Source organism: Triticum aestivum, chromosome 1B (genome assembly GCF_018294505.1).
Source record: "Triticum aestivum cultivar Chinese Spring chromosome 1B, IWGSC CS RefSeq v2.1, whole genome shotgun sequence".
Classification (NCBI taxonomy): domain Eukaryota; kingdom Viridiplantae; phylum Streptophyta; class Magnoliopsida; order Poales; family Poaceae; genus Triticum; species Triticum aestivum.
The window spans coordinates 165,702,861-165,718,760 of NC_057795.1; positions in this window are offsets into that span (position 1 = coordinate 165,702,861).

Consider the following 15,900-nt stretch of genomic DNA (forward strand, 5'->3'; position numbering starts at 1 on the left):
ATGCCAGTTGGCGAAGTGGCGTTAAGCATCCCTAGCGGTACGCAAAGAGAGGTCGTGATGATATCATCTACGTCCGTACCGCTCCTCGTGGAGTAGATCCCGCATCCAACCAACCCTTTTTTGACCAGGGAACGGGAGAATTTCCACTACATAGTCAGACCAGTGCGTTGCCTTGGCCAACCGCGAGAAACAAGAGCTCCGACTGGATGTTTCTTTTTCCGTGAAATATGTAGGAATCCCACGAAAACCGAAGAATTTCCCTAGTTTTACTGTTTACTTTTCCTTCACTCCGAACGCACCAAAGGTAGAAAATACCACAGGGTCAGGTTCCTTTGTGTTTTCCTCCAGACCGAACGCACCCTAAGAAGGAACATATCAGATGGCTAGCGACCTGACTGATTTCTTTTTAGGATATTTGTCAGCTGACGCATAACAACGCCTTTAATTTATGAAAAACGTTTTAAATCAACCGCCTGATTTTAAGTCGGGCGTCATTCGCTCGCTGTACCGTCCGATGAGCCATCGGGATTTCTCTTGCACGCGCTGCGTCCACAGCGGGATGACTGTCTTTCCTTAGTTGTGTGTTCCCTTCGCTGAGTGCACTCACCCGTACATCATTGCTTTGACTCTTCAGCTCTCCACATGGTACTTCACCAGTTCACCGCAATCATGTAGCTAGTTTTTTTTTATTTTCAAGAAGTCATCTTGCCATTGTTGCCAAAAGAACTGCATCATTGTTATTGTCATTAGCAACCAAATCATGCATAGACATTGGTAATTAATAGTCAAATCGTTTATATTTTTCAAAAGCACTTCCAACCCATCGACACGCCACTACGAACCAGTGTTGCAAGGACGCCGCCGTACTGCTAGCTGGTGCAGCCACTACCATGTTACAGGGGGTCGTCGTGATGTAAGGCGTGTTGCAAGGCATCGGTGCTATGGGAGCATCGTTGTGCTACAAGCCGGTTCGACGTGGGACATTGCTAGGATCGTCGCCGATGCTACGATGGTCATGTTGCAAGTTGATGCTATATGGGGCGCCTCCGTATTGAAGGAGTGTCGTCAGTGCTGCAAGTCAATGTTTGTGTGTGTCGTCACAGTGCTGCAAGCCGTTGTTACTTGGGGCACCGTCGTGCTTAAGGGGTGTTGCTTGTGATGCAAGACAATGTTGCGAGGGTCGTCGGTGTGCTGCAAGCTAATGCTACATGTGATGAGAGACACTAGATGAGAAGAAAGAAAACACATGCCAGATCTGTTTGGCTACTTCTAGATGCTTCCACTCTAGTGTAGTATTTCTTTCCTTTTCTTTTCTTATCCTACCTACTGTTTTCTAGAGTCTTCTAATTGTGAGTAGCTATGAGTAGAATGGTGAAACTTACATAATGTTTTCTAGAATATTCCAGCTATAAGTAGAACTATGTGAAGGCTTCCCAAAGCCCTATAAATAGAGGTCCTCACCTCTATTTTGGACCCAGACTATGTACCCCTACCTATAATAGAATTTGTTGTTCTTATCTAAGATCTTGGAGTAGATCTTGTGCCCTAGGAGTTCTTGATTGAACTCTTGCTGCCCTATCAGCCTACATTCGCCTCTAGAGCGATATCTAGCGCAACACGTTGAAGTTGTTCCTTCAACACTTGTGTTGTACATATTGTAGCAGCAAGGTGGAGTTGCTCCTCCACAACCTTTGTGATGCTTCAGGTGGCATCAGAGTCTCGTTGAGCCATAATCGTTCTTGTTGTCCTCTTCGAGAGCAAGTTGCAGGAAGCAATGGAGCAATTGGAGAACAGGATGGTGTTGGGGAACGTAGTAATTTCAAAAAAAAATCCTATGCACACACAAGATCATGGTGATGCTTAGCAACGAGAGGGGAGAGTGTTGTCCATGTACCCTCGTAGACCGAAAGCGGAAGCATTAGCACAACGCAGTTGATGTAGTCGTACGTCTTCATGGCCCGACCGATCAAGCACCGAAAGCATGGTACCTCTGAGTTCTTGCACACGTTCAGCTCAATGACGTCCCTCGAACTCCGATCCAGCCGAGTGTCGAGGGAGAGTTCCGTCAGCACGACGGTGTGGTAACGATGATGATGTTCTACCGACGCAGGGCTTCGCCTAAGCACTGCTACGATATTATCGAGGAGGACTATGATGGAGGGGGGCACCGCACACGGCTAAGAGATTAATGATCAATTGTTATGTCTATGGGGTGCCCTCCTGCCCCCGTATATAAAGGAGCTAGGGGGAGGCGGCCGGCCAAGGAGGAGGGCGCGCCAAGGGGGGAGTCCTACTCCTAGGACTCCTCCTTTCCTAGTACGAGTAGGAAAGAAGGAAGGGGAAGAGAGAAGGGAAGGAAGGAGGGGGCGCAGCCCCTCCCCCTAGTCCAATTCGGACTAGGCCTTGGGGGGCGCGGCCTGCCCTAGGCAGCCCCTCTCTCTTTCCCGTATGGCCCAATAAGGCCCATATACTCCGCGACGAATTCCCGTAACTCTCCGGTACTCCGAAAAATACCCGAATCACTCGGAACCTTTCCGAAGTCCGAATATAGTCATTCAATATATCGATCTTTACGTCTTGACCATTTCGAGACTCCTCGTCATGTCTCCGATCTCATCCGGTACTCCGAACTACCTTCGGTACATCAAAACACATAACTCATAATATAACTGTCATCGAACTTTAAGCGTGCGGACCCTATGGGTTTTAGAACTATGTAGACATGACCGAGACACGTCTCCGGTCAATAACCAATAGCGGAACCTGGATGCTCATATTGGCTCCCACATATTCTACGAAGATCTTTATCGGTCAAACCGCATAACAACATACGTTGTTCCCTTTGTCATCGGTATGTTACTTGCCCGAGATTCGATTGTCGGTATCTCAATACCTAGTTCAATATCGTAACTGGCAAGTCTCTTTACTCGTTCTGTAATACATCATCCCGCAACTAATTCATTAGTTGCAATTCTTGCAAGCCTTAAGTGATGTGCATTACCGAGTGGGCCCAGAGATACCTCTCCGACAATCGGAGTGACAAATCCTAATCTCGAAATACGTCAACCCAACAAGTACCTTCGGAGACACCTATAGAACACCTTTATAATCACCCAGTTACGTTATGACATTTGGTAGCACACAAAGTGTTCCTTCGGTAAACGGGGGTTGCATAATCTCATAGTCATAGGAACATGTATAAGTCATGAAGAAAGCAATAGCAACATACTAAACGATCAAGTGCTAAGCTAACGGAATGGGTGAAGTCAATCACATCATTCTCCTAATGATGTGATCCCATTAATCAAATGACAACTCATGTCTATGGTTAGGAAACTTAACCATCTTTGATTAATGAGCTAGTCAAGTAGAGGCATACTAGTGACACTATATTTGTCTATGTATTCACACATGTATTATGTTTCCGGTTAATAGAATTCTAGCATGAATAATAAACATTTATCATGAAATAAGGAAATAAATAATAACTTTATTATTGCCTCTAGGGCATATTTCCTTCAGTCTCCCACTTGCACTAGAGTCAATAATCTAGCTCACATCGTCATGTGATTTTACACTAATATTCATATTTGTATACGACTAGCACCCATAGTTCACATCGTCATGTGACCAACACCCAAAGGGTTTACTAGAGTTAATAATCTAGTTCACATCGCTATGTGATTAACACCAAAAGAGTACTAAGGTGTGATCATGTTTTGCCCGTGAGAGAAGTTTAGTTAATGGGTCTGTTACATTCGGAGCCGTATGTATTTTGCAAAAAAATATTCTATGTCTACAATGCTCTGTACGGAGCTACTCTAGCTAATTGCTCCCACTTTCAATATGTATCCAGATTGAGACTTAGAGTCATCTGGATCAGTGTCAAATCTTGCATCGACGTAACCCTTTACGACAAAACTCTTGTCACCTCCATAATCGAGAAACATATCCTTATTCCACTAAGGATAATTTGGACCAATGTCCAGTGATCTACTCCTAGATCACTATTGTACTCCCTTGCCAAACCAGGGCGGAGTATACAATAGGTCTGGTCCATAGCATGGCATACTTTTATAGAACCTATGACTGAGGCATAGGGAATGACTTTCATTCTCTTTCTCTTTTCTATCGTGGTCGGGATTTGAGTCTTTACTCAATTTCACACATTTGCAACACAGACAAGAATTATTTCTTTGACTGTTCCATTTTGAACTACTTCAAAATCTTGTCAAGGTATGTACTCATTGAAAATCTTATCAAGCGTCTTGATCTATCTCAATAGATCTTGATGCTGAATATGTAAGCAGCTTTATTGAGGTCTTTCTTTTAAAGAACTCCTTTCAAACATTTTTTTATGCTTTCTAGAAAAATTCTACATCATTTCTTATCAACAATATGTCACTCACATACACTTATCAGAAGGGTTGTAGTGCTCCCACTCATTTTATTGTAAATACAGGCTTTACCGCAAGTCCGTATAAAACTATATGCTTTGATCAATTTATCAAAGCTGATATTCCAACTCCGAGATGCTTGCACCAGTCCATAGATGGATCGCTGGAGCTTGCACATTTTGTTAGTACCTTTAGGATTGACAAAACCTTCTGGTTGCATCATATACAACTCTTCTTTAAGAAAACCATTAAGGAATGCAGTTTTGACATCCATTTGCCAGATTTCATAAAATGTGGCAATTGCTAACATGATTCGGACAGACTTAAGCATCGCTACAGTTGAGAAAATCTCATTGTAGTCAGCACCTTGAACTTGTCGAAAACCTTTTTTGCGACAAGTCGAACTTCGTAGATAGTAACACTACTATCAACGTTCGTCTTCCTCTTGAAGATCCATTTATTTTCTATGGCATGCCGATCATCGGGCAAGTCCACCAAAGTCCACACTTTGTTCTCATACATGGATCCTATCTCAGTTTTCATGGCCTCCAGCCATTTCGCGGAATCTGGGCTCATCATCGCTTCCTCATAGTTCGTAGGTTTATCATGGTCTAGTAACATGACTTCTAGAACAGGATTACCATACTACTCTGGTGCGGACCATACTCTGGAAGACCTACGTGGTTCTGTAGTAACTTGATCTGAAGTTTCATGATCATCATCATTAGCTTCCTCACTATTTGGTGTAGGAATCACTGGAACTAATTTATGTGATGAACTACTTTCCAATTCGGGATAAGGTACAATTACGTTATCAAGCTCCTCCCACTCACTTCTTTCGAGAGAAACTCCTTCTCTAGAAAGGATCCATCTTAGCAACGAATATCTTGCCTTCGGATCTGTGATAGAAGGTGTACCCAACAGTTTCCTTTGGGAATTCTATGAAGATGCACTTCTCCGATTTAGGTTCGAGCTTATCAGGTTGAAACTTTTTTCACATAAGCATCGCAGCCCCAAACTTTAAAAAACGACAAATTTGGTTTCTTGCCAAACCACAGTTCATAAGGCATCGTCTCAACGGATTTTGATGGTGCCCTATTTAAAGTGAATGCAGCTGTCTCTAATGCATAACCCCAAAACGATAGTGGTAAATTGGTAAGAGACATCATAGATTGTACTATATCCAATAAAATACGGTTATGATGTTCGGACACACCACTAAGCTGTGGTGTTCCAGGTGGCATGGGTTTGTGAAACTATTCCACATTGTTTCAATTGAAGACCAAACTCGTAACTCAAATATTCGTCTCCACGATCAAATCGCAGAAAACTTTATTTTCTTGTTATGATGATTTTCCACTTCACTCTGAAATTCTTTGAACTTTTCAAATGTTTCAGACTTATGTTTCATCAAGTAGATATACCCATATCTGCTCAAATCATCTGTGAAGGTCAGAAAATAACGATACCCACCGCGAGCCACAACACTCATCGGATCGCATACATCAGTATGTATTATTTCCAATAAGTCAGCTGCTCGTCAAGTAGAGGCATACTAGTGAGCTAGTCAAGTCATGTCTATGGTTAGGAAACTTAACCATCTTTGATTAATGAGCTAGTTAAGTAGAGGCATACTAGTGACACTATGTTTGTCTATGTATTAACACATGTATTATATTTCCGATTAATACAATTCTAGCATGAATAATAAATATTTATCATGAAATAAGGAAATAAATAATAACTTTATTATTGCCTCTAGGGCATATTTCCTTCAGATGGATGCTACTGAACAACAAATCAAAGAGCTGCGTGAAGATCTTAATAGGAGATTTGACCAGCTGGTTGATATGATAACAAAGGGTGTCCCCCCTGCTACCAATGAAGGAGATTCATCTAAAGAAGAGGAAGATGTTCGTCAAGGAAGAAGGAGAGGTAATCTTGGAGCAAGACCGCCACGACAACATGTTGTTCAACGTGCTTTAAGAAGGCCAATTTATGTTGAGACTTCTGAAGGTGAAGAATATGATGATGCCCTTGAAGAACCAAATCTCTACGCATATCGGAGAGCACCCAACCCTACATATGCAAGAGATACATACAAGGTGAAAGCTGAGATCCCAAGTTTTAATGGAAATGTTGACATTGAAGGGTGCCTGGATTGGTTATATGAAGTGGAGACTTTTTTTGAGGTCATGGAGGTTCCGGAAGATCGTAGAGTTCCTTTGGTCGCATACAAGCGAAAAGGGGGAGCTGGTGCATGGTGGCATCACGTTCAAGATGAGCGCATGCTGAGAGGAGAACCTCATGTTAGAACTTGGCAACAAATGAAAGGCCTCTTGAAAGGGAGATTTTTGCCCGCTGATTATGACCAGATCCTATTTATCCAATTTCAAAATTGTGCTCAAGGAAATAGGACTGTTTCAGATTACACGGAGGAGTTTCTAAGGCTACAAGTGAGGTGCAACCTTGCTGAAATTGAAGAGCAACAAGTTGCAAGGTACATCAATGGTCTCAATGATGCTATTCAAGATCGATTGATGATGCAACAAATCTGGTCCGTTGATCAAGCACAAGCTCTAGCCTTAAAGGCCGAGAGGTTTGTGAGGCTGAGAAAGACAACTAAGGCTCCATATCCTCATACCGAAGGCTCATCTAGGAGCCAACCTAATAGAGTGGAAGAAAAGACCACTCCACCAAAGACAAAACAGCCCATCCCGAAGCAACTAGAGGCAAGGGTAAGGCAAATGAAGGCCCAAAGTGCTATAAATGTGGTAAAGAGGGACACATATCCAGCGGTTGCGCACTAAGGAAATTTGTTAACACGACTATCCATGATGGTGAAAGCGATGAGGAAGAATATGAATCTAAAGATGTAGACGGACAAGTGGTTTGTCAAGAAGAAGGTGAAGAGGTGGTATGTGTGACCCAGCGTGTCCTATGTTCCACACCACAACTCGATGACACACAACAGAAGAAAATATTTGAGAGCAAATGCACGGTGAATGGCAAGGTATGAAAACTAGTGATTGATAGTTGCAGCTGCGAGAATCTTATCTCCCAGAAGTTGTTGGACCATTATATTTAATGCTTGAAACCCATGATCATCCAAATCCCTACACTATTGGATGGATCAAGAAAGGAGTGAATATGAGGATCACCAAACAATGCAACCCGCCACTTTCTTTGGGTAAGCATTATCGCTCAAATGTGTTGTGTGATGTGGTTGACATGGATGCCAGCCATGTTCTTCTTGGGAGGCCTTGGCAATTTGATGTGGATACTACACACAAGGGCAAGGAAAATTCTTACTCTTTCATTTGGAAGAAGAGAAAGATCATTATCTTACCAAACAAAACCGAAGGTAATACCTCTAAGGAGGAGGGGAAAACTATGTTAACTATCTCCCATACCTCTCATGAGTTTATGGAAGACTTGAAGGAGGCATATTTGTGTGCTGCACTTGTTGTAAAGGGAGAAGAGCACCTGACTGTTGAAATTCCAGCAAAGGTACGTGGTTTATTGGCAGAATTTCAGAACATACTTGGGGAGCCACATGGCTTGCCACGGATGAGAGGAATTCAACATAGAATTGAATTAATTCCGGGAGGAAGTCTTCCTAATCTTCCACACTATCGAATGAGCCCAAAGGAGCATGATATATTGAAGGAGAAAGTGGAGGAATTGTTGCAAAAGGGGCACATTCGAGAAAGTATTAGCCCATGTGCTGTACCAACTCTACTCGCGCCAAAGAAAGATGGATCTTGGTTCATGTGTACGGACAGTAGAGCCGTTAACAAGATCACCGTAAGGTATAGATTCCCTATTCCCCGTCTGGATGATATGTTGGATCAGCTTAGTGGAGCAAGAGTGTTCACAATGCTAGATTTAAGAAGTGGATATCATCAAATCCGTATAAGAACCAGGGATGAATGGAAGACCGCCTTCAAGACAAAGGAAGGGTTGTTTGAATGGCTAGTCATGCCATTTGGACTCTCAAATGCACCAAGTACCCTTATGTGCCTAATGAATCAAGTCCTTCGACCCTTCTTGTCCCACTTTGTTGTGGTCTATTTCGTTGACATCTTGATATATAGCAAGGATGAGGACAAAAACTTTGATCACATTCGGAAGGTGCTAGAAGTACTAAGGAAAAATGAGCACTAGTCAACTTGAAGAAATGTGTTTTCCTGCAAACACAACTTCTTTTCCTAGGATTTGTCATAACATGTGATGGTATTCGTGTTGATGATTCTAAGGTTGAAGCAATCCGAGAATGGCGAACTCCGAAGACCATTTATGAGGTAAGAAGTTTTCATGGTCTTGCAACTTTCTATAGAATATTTGTGAAGAATTTCAGCACTATCATGGCACCTATTACCAAGTGTTTGAAAAAGGGAAAGTTCCAATGGACAAAAGCAGTTGAAGCTAATTTCAATGAGATTAAACAAAAACTATCACAAGCTCCTGTCTTGGTGCTACCTGATTTCAACAAGACTTTTGAGTTGGAGTGTGATGCAAGTGGAGTAGGCATTGGAGTTGTCCTATCTCAAGAAAGGAAGCCCATTGCTTTCTTTAGTGAGAAGTTAAGTGAAGCTAGACAGAAGTGGAGTACCTATCAGCAAGAATTATATGCCGTTTTCAGAGCGTTGAAAATTTGGGAAGTCTATTTGCTGCCTAAAGAGTTCATTGTTTATAGCAACCATCAATCCTTGAAGCATTTTAGAAATCAAAAGCATGTTGACCACATGCTAGCAAGATGGGCATCATATCTGGAGAGGTTTAACTATCTCATCGTGCATAAATCTAGAATAGCTAACAGAGTGGTCGATGCTTTGAGTCGTCGTGCATGCCTCTTGACTTCTTTTGAAGATGAACTTCCGGGCATGGATCAAATAAAGGAGTCGTATGAGGGTGACGAAGACTTTGGCCATGTTTGGGTAAAGCACGCAAGGGGCCAACCATTAGGTGATGACTATTTGATGCAAGATGGATATCTCTTCAAAAATGATCGTTTGTGCATTCCAAGAAGTTCTCTATGTGACAAGCTAGTTAGAGAGCTCCATTTAGGTGATCTTAGTGGCCATGTTGGACGGGACAAGACTATCGCTAACCTGGAAGCTCGCTACTTTTGGCCACAACTAAAGAGAGATGCTGGAAAGTTTGTTCAATGGTGCCCTGTATGTCAGACCTGCAAAGGCCAAGTCCAGAACACAGGGTTATACATGCCTTTGCCTGTTCCTGTTGCTCCATGGGAGGACATTTCTATGGACTTCGTCTTGGGCTTGCCAAGAACAAGACGAGGAAGTGATGTTGTATTTGTGGTCATGGATAGATTCTCTAAGATGGCTCATTTCATCCCATGCCGCAAGACGACGGATGCTCATCATGTGGAAAACCTATTCTTTTGAGAAGTGGTCAGACTTCATGGAGTTCCAAGGTCCATTGTCTCAGACCGTGAGAGCAAGTTTCTTGCTGCATTTTGGCTCACTTTGTGGAAGCAATTCAACATTGAATTGAAATTTTCTAGCACTACTCATCCACAAACAGATGGACAAACGGAAGTGGTGAACAAGTTTTTGGGTAATCTGATCCGTTGCATTTGTGGAGAAAGAAAGGGGCAATGGGATTTGGCTTTATCTCTTGCAGAGTTCTCCTACAATAACTCCAAGCATAGATCCACAGGAAGGAGCCCTTTTTCCATTATCTACACTAAAGTTCCAACACATGTGGTGGACCTGGTGAAGCTGCCATCAAGGGGATACTCAAAATCAGCATTGTCCTTTGCTGATAATTACACAGAGTTATTTGAAGAGATTCACGGCGCTTTGGAAGCACAAAATCAGAAATATAAACAACTTGTTGATTGCAAAAGGAGGCCAAAATCATTCCAAGCCGGTGATAAGGTGATGGTCTACCTCCGAAAAGAGAGGCTGCCTTTAGGTGTTAAAGGGAAACTTAGGCAGCAAAGGTATGGGCCCTTCTCTATCGTGAGGAAGATAAATGATAATGCTTATGTGATAGATCTTCCAAGTGACATGGGTATCTCCAACACTTTCAATGTTGCGGACTTGACTCTCTACCATCCAGAAGAAGCGCTCTATGAAGATAACTCGAGGGCGAGTTCCAAACAACCAGGGGAGAATGGTGAGGGACACTAGATGAGAAGAAAGAAAACACATGTCAGATCTGTTTGGCTACTTCTAGATGCTTCCACTCTAGTGTAGTATTTCTTTCCTTTTCTTTTCTATCCTACCTACTGTTTTCTAGAGTCTTCTAGTTGTGAGTAGCTATGAGTAGAATGGTGAAACTTACATAATGTTTTCTAGAGTATTCCAGCTATAAATAGAAGTATTTGAATGCTTCCCAAAGCCCTATAAATAGAGGTCCTCACCTTATTTTGGACCCAGAGTATGTACCCCTACCTATAGTAGAACTTGTTGTTCTTATCTAAGATCTTGGAGTAGATCTTGTGCTCTAGGAGTTCTGGATTGAACTCTTGCTGCCCTATCAGCCTACATTCGCCTCTAGAGCGATATCTAGCTCAGCACGTTGAAGTTGTTCCTTCAATACTTGTGTTGTACACATTGTAGCAGCAAGGTGGAGTTGCTCCTCCACAACCTTTGTGTTGCTTCAACATGCATCACCGTCGTGATGCATAAGTGTCATCATACAATGAGTCGATGTTGCGAAGGTCGTCTTCTCCTACGGCGAGTGCCGCCCTGCTCCGTGGCATGCTACAAGTCGGTATTGCATGCCATGTTGCGGGAGTGTTGCCGGTGCTATGGGACCATTGCTAATGGTGTAAGCCATTGCTACCTAGGGCACTGTCGTGCTGAAGGGGTGTTGTCTGCGATGCAAGCCGCTATTGTGAGGGTCAACGTCATGCTGCAAGTTGATGCTACATGTGGCGCTGCCATGCTGCAAAAGTGTCATTGGTGTTGCAACATCATCAAAGCATCAAGGACCATTGTGGCATTGCCACGGTCGATGACGCATGCTAAGCACATCGCATCGTTCGAAGAACGCCGTCGGGACATCGCCACGGTCGTCGAAGCACGTCGTCACAACATCATCGGAGCACCAAGGTTGCCATTGTAGCATCGCCGCGATCGTTGACGTATGTCGTCGAAGCACATCGTGGCCATCGCAAAGAATGCCATCACGACATCAGTGCGGCCGTCGAAGCATGTCATCACAACATTGTTGAAGTAGCCAGGCCTCCTGGTAGCATCACCACGGTCGTTGAAGCAGTCGGCCGCCATCGTAGCACGCCTCATAGCAGCACCGTGATCATCGAAGCAGTCAGGACGCCATCGTAGCACGCCTCGTAGTATCGCCATGGCCGTTGAAGCAGTCGGCTTGCCATCACAGAGACCGCAGTCGAGCGTTATAGCACTAAGGGACACATGGCTGCACCCTCAAGTAAACGCATGGCATATGTACAAGTTGCGTGGGGCCTTGATGTTGTTTACTTGAGCGAGTTGGCATTGGTACCAGTCACTTGTGGATGCATGTTAGGTTTTACTAGACAGCACGGGATGTTAATGAGGAGCTTTAACGGGACCTCAGTGGGCTGATCCAATGGACATGTGCATCACTATCGTACGGCTGGGGAGGAGGCTTCTTTTCCCAGTTTTCAGCCGGTTGATTTGTAGCGTTGGCCTTTATTTATACAATCAAATTTAAAGAAATAAACGGTTTATGTTATTTTTTAACAAAGTACGGATGCAAGCGTTCATATACATGCGCATAGACTCACCCCTATGAACGCACACACGCACATCCTACCCCTATGAGCACCTCCGAAAGACTGAGCCGACATATCATCATGAAATTTACGAGTCACTGTAGGCACCTTGTCGTCGACGGGAACGTCTCCTTCCACTGAATGCACATTGTCGGAAATTCTGAAATAAATCCAGGAATAAATGCGAGCATCAGGACCAGAATTGGTATACAACTAAGATGTTCCAAGCAAAGATGTTCCACGCGTTCGAACTTTTCACCTGTTTTTTGTGTTTACCTCAACCTAATAAGAGCATCTGTAGCAGACTCCTTAAACCATAGAATTGAAAATATGGTTTTCAGTTCGCGGAAAACGCGTTTTAGCATCGGTTTGAGCTGTGCCGAATGAACCCCTCAAAATTAAACTATAAAACCGAATATTCGTTTATATTTTTCCCCGCGTCTTCTTCTTCCTCGAAGCCGGCATACAACGCACTAAGTGGCCAAATACGGAGACGCCGGCGTGCAGGATGGCTCGCACGAAGCGCCCCCAACGTCCGTCGTCATAGCTGCTTGAATGGATTGATCGAATCGATCCAGGAGCTAGCTAGCTAGCTCCCTCGTCGAGTTCCTCCGCAGGCAGGCGGCGTAGCTGCTGTAAGCGTCGTATTTCCGGCGACTTCCGTGGCGGAAGGTCACCGAAGTCCGTGTGCGCATGTCCGGAATTCCCTTGTCGCGTAACATTGGCCGGTTTTCATGGCACCCTCAGTTTTGCCTCCAAATCTTTAAATAAAGGGGTCGTGGGGGTGGATTCTAGAGGCCTGCAAAAACTTTACGGATTTTGCCACTTTTACAAGCTCTAGTCAGGGTGTTTTTTGCCACCGCGGAACTGAAAACGTCGGATTTTACGGGTTTGGTTACTTTTAAGGGGTCTGCTAGAGATCCTCTAACATCATAACTATATGAGCGCAACCACAGTGTGACCAAAGATCAGTCTAATACACAACCAATATTTGACATGGGTACCAAATTTAGTTTTCAGATTGGACCCACTTGACTACTTGAGACTTGAGAGTAAAATTTACTAAAACATTTTCGTGCTTTCTCTCTTAAACTAATTGAGACGTAGATTTGAAACGATACAAAAAAGCATTAGCAGAAGGTTAGTTGACTGGAGTGAGCAATATACATCCGTTAGAAATAAGGAAATTTTAATTAAATCGATAGCCCAAGCAATTCCATCTATGTCATGAGTGTGTTTCAGTTGCCCTACTCGGTTTGTGATGATATAACTCGCCTGATGCGACAATATTGGTGAGATGTAGAGAAGGGGAATATAAAGATGTCATGATTAAGTTGGGATAAGATGATTTTACCAAAATAAAAAGCAAGCTTGGGGTTGTGAGACATGTGGTCTTTTAACCAAGCCATCCTGTAAAAAAAAGTATGGCATCTTATTGATACCCCTAACAGTTTATGTGCTCATTTATTGAATGTGAAATACTACCCCAATGGTAGTTTGTTCGACACTTATTTCACTGTCAATTATTTCAAAGTTTGGAAATGTGTGATATATGGTTTAGAGCTTTTGAAGAATGGGTTATCTGGAGGGTTGGGGGCGGTGCAGCAATCAAGACCTGGAGAGATCCTTGGATCCCTCGAGGGCCATCTTTCCGCCCCATTACCCCTAAGGGAAATTGCCGGTTGAACCGAATTTCTTATTTCTTGGACAGTAATGGTGCATGGAACTCCGCACCTTCTACATAATGTTTTTGGCTGATGGACATGGTGCAAATCTTGAAGATTCGTACCTTCCCGCGACATCGTTGGTATTTCACTGCTTGGCAACCGAAACGGAATGGGATGTTCTCTGTTCAGGGCGCCTTTGGGCTTGGTATGAATGATCAGGAAGAAACTTTTGCGTCCATCACAACTAGTACTAATCCTGAAGGTGAACGTCCAATGTGGAAGTTGATTTGGCTGACTGAAGTCCCACAAGAAATAAAAATAATTGTTTGAAAGGCGGCAACTGGTGCCCTAACAATGACGTAAGGGAAGGTGGTGCGCCACCTATCATCGTGGGCGATACGTCCAATTTGTGGAATGGAAGATGAGGGTTCTTTCCATGCCTCAGTTACATGCAATCATGCTTGGAAGTTATGGGAGAAGATGAGTTCTGTTTGGCCACTTCTGCACGAGATGTTTTACAAGATACTGGTATGGACTGGTTGCTTTAGGTTCTTGCTCGGTGGTCGAAAATTGCCAGCATATAGTAACGACGTTGGTGTATAGGATTTGGCAAGTGCGCATAGATATGTCTCATGGGAGGGAAGGTGCGCATGTTGAGGCCTCCATTGTCTTTCTTCTGAGTTACTTTAACTCCATATGTGCTTGCAGGAGATATTCTACTGAAGAAATAATTAAAGGGAAGATACAAATGCAAGAGACATGGGTTGTAGAAAAATAGAGGAAGACCAAAATTGTTCTCCGCTGGCATGCGCCACTAGCGAACATGTTGGCACTCTGGGTTGATGGGGCAAAAGATGATGGATTGGCGGCCCATTCGTGATGGGTGTATGCGCATATTTGTGAGCATATGTGATTGCACTGTTTTCAGGAGAAAAAAAAGGAAGGAATGGGCCGCCAATTTATGGTTTGGAAGAAGATTTCGTTTGAGTGCGAGGGATTAGTGTTCTTGGAAAGTCTGGTGCCTGCAGTGTTAGGAAGCTAGTCCCGGGTGGAATATTTTTTATCATTATGCATGATCTGTGTAATTATGTCTGTATAGTTTATTGTCGTCTTTCAATTGATTCCTTTTCATGAATTGATTACCAAATATTTATAAATATATATTGCCAACCATGAGTATAGTAACACGTGTATTGTGTATGGTAGATTTTGTAGATTTGGTTACTATGCGGTGTAGGGTAGATTCACTAGATTTCCGTGAATTGATTTGGTAGTAACCCATGCGTTGTATGGTAGTAGATTTGGTATTAACAATGTGCGCATAAAGACATTTTATGAATTGATTACCAAATATTTTGCTGCTGATTTGATAGGTACAAATATGCTATCTATGGTTGTGCGTGTTATTTTAGCAATTGATTTGATAGATTTTGCATGTATGGCCATACGTGTTTTTGGCAAATGTAAATCACCAATTAAAAGACTAAGGGCGGTCGAGCAATTAAAAGAGAGAGGGTGTTGGATGCATGAACGTATAATCCCAACTTTCCTTCAATAATAGAGATTTATTTGCATTTGGCATCAACACACGCAGCTGGTTCTCTTTTTAATTTGGCAATGCCTTCACAATCGTAGGGAACTAGTGTCAAAGCTAAAAAAAAATGAATTTGGCATTGCTATTCGCATACACAGCGGTCTTCTTCATCTCTATCTCTACTACTTACTAGTAGACTGCCTGTGCGTTGCCACGGGCCAACAAATGAATTTATAAACAATGCTCACTCTTTCCCAACAATGAGCACATTGCGCCAGCACACAATATTCAACCACAATACAAATGCAATCCTCCTTTCTATTCTTACAAATAGCACACAAGGTTTTCTTTTCGTTTAGACGAGTTGAAAGAATAGGTATTCTCGGGGAAGAGTCTCTTGGGCGAGAGAATATCCGTAGCGGACAGATTTTAGGCAAGTGAACAATAACTTAGGCTCGCCATTATTATTGGTCCCTAAACTTTGATGTTCACCCGATTTGCTACTCTGACCCAGGCTTTTGGCAACTTGGTATAAGTCGGGCTCAATAGGAG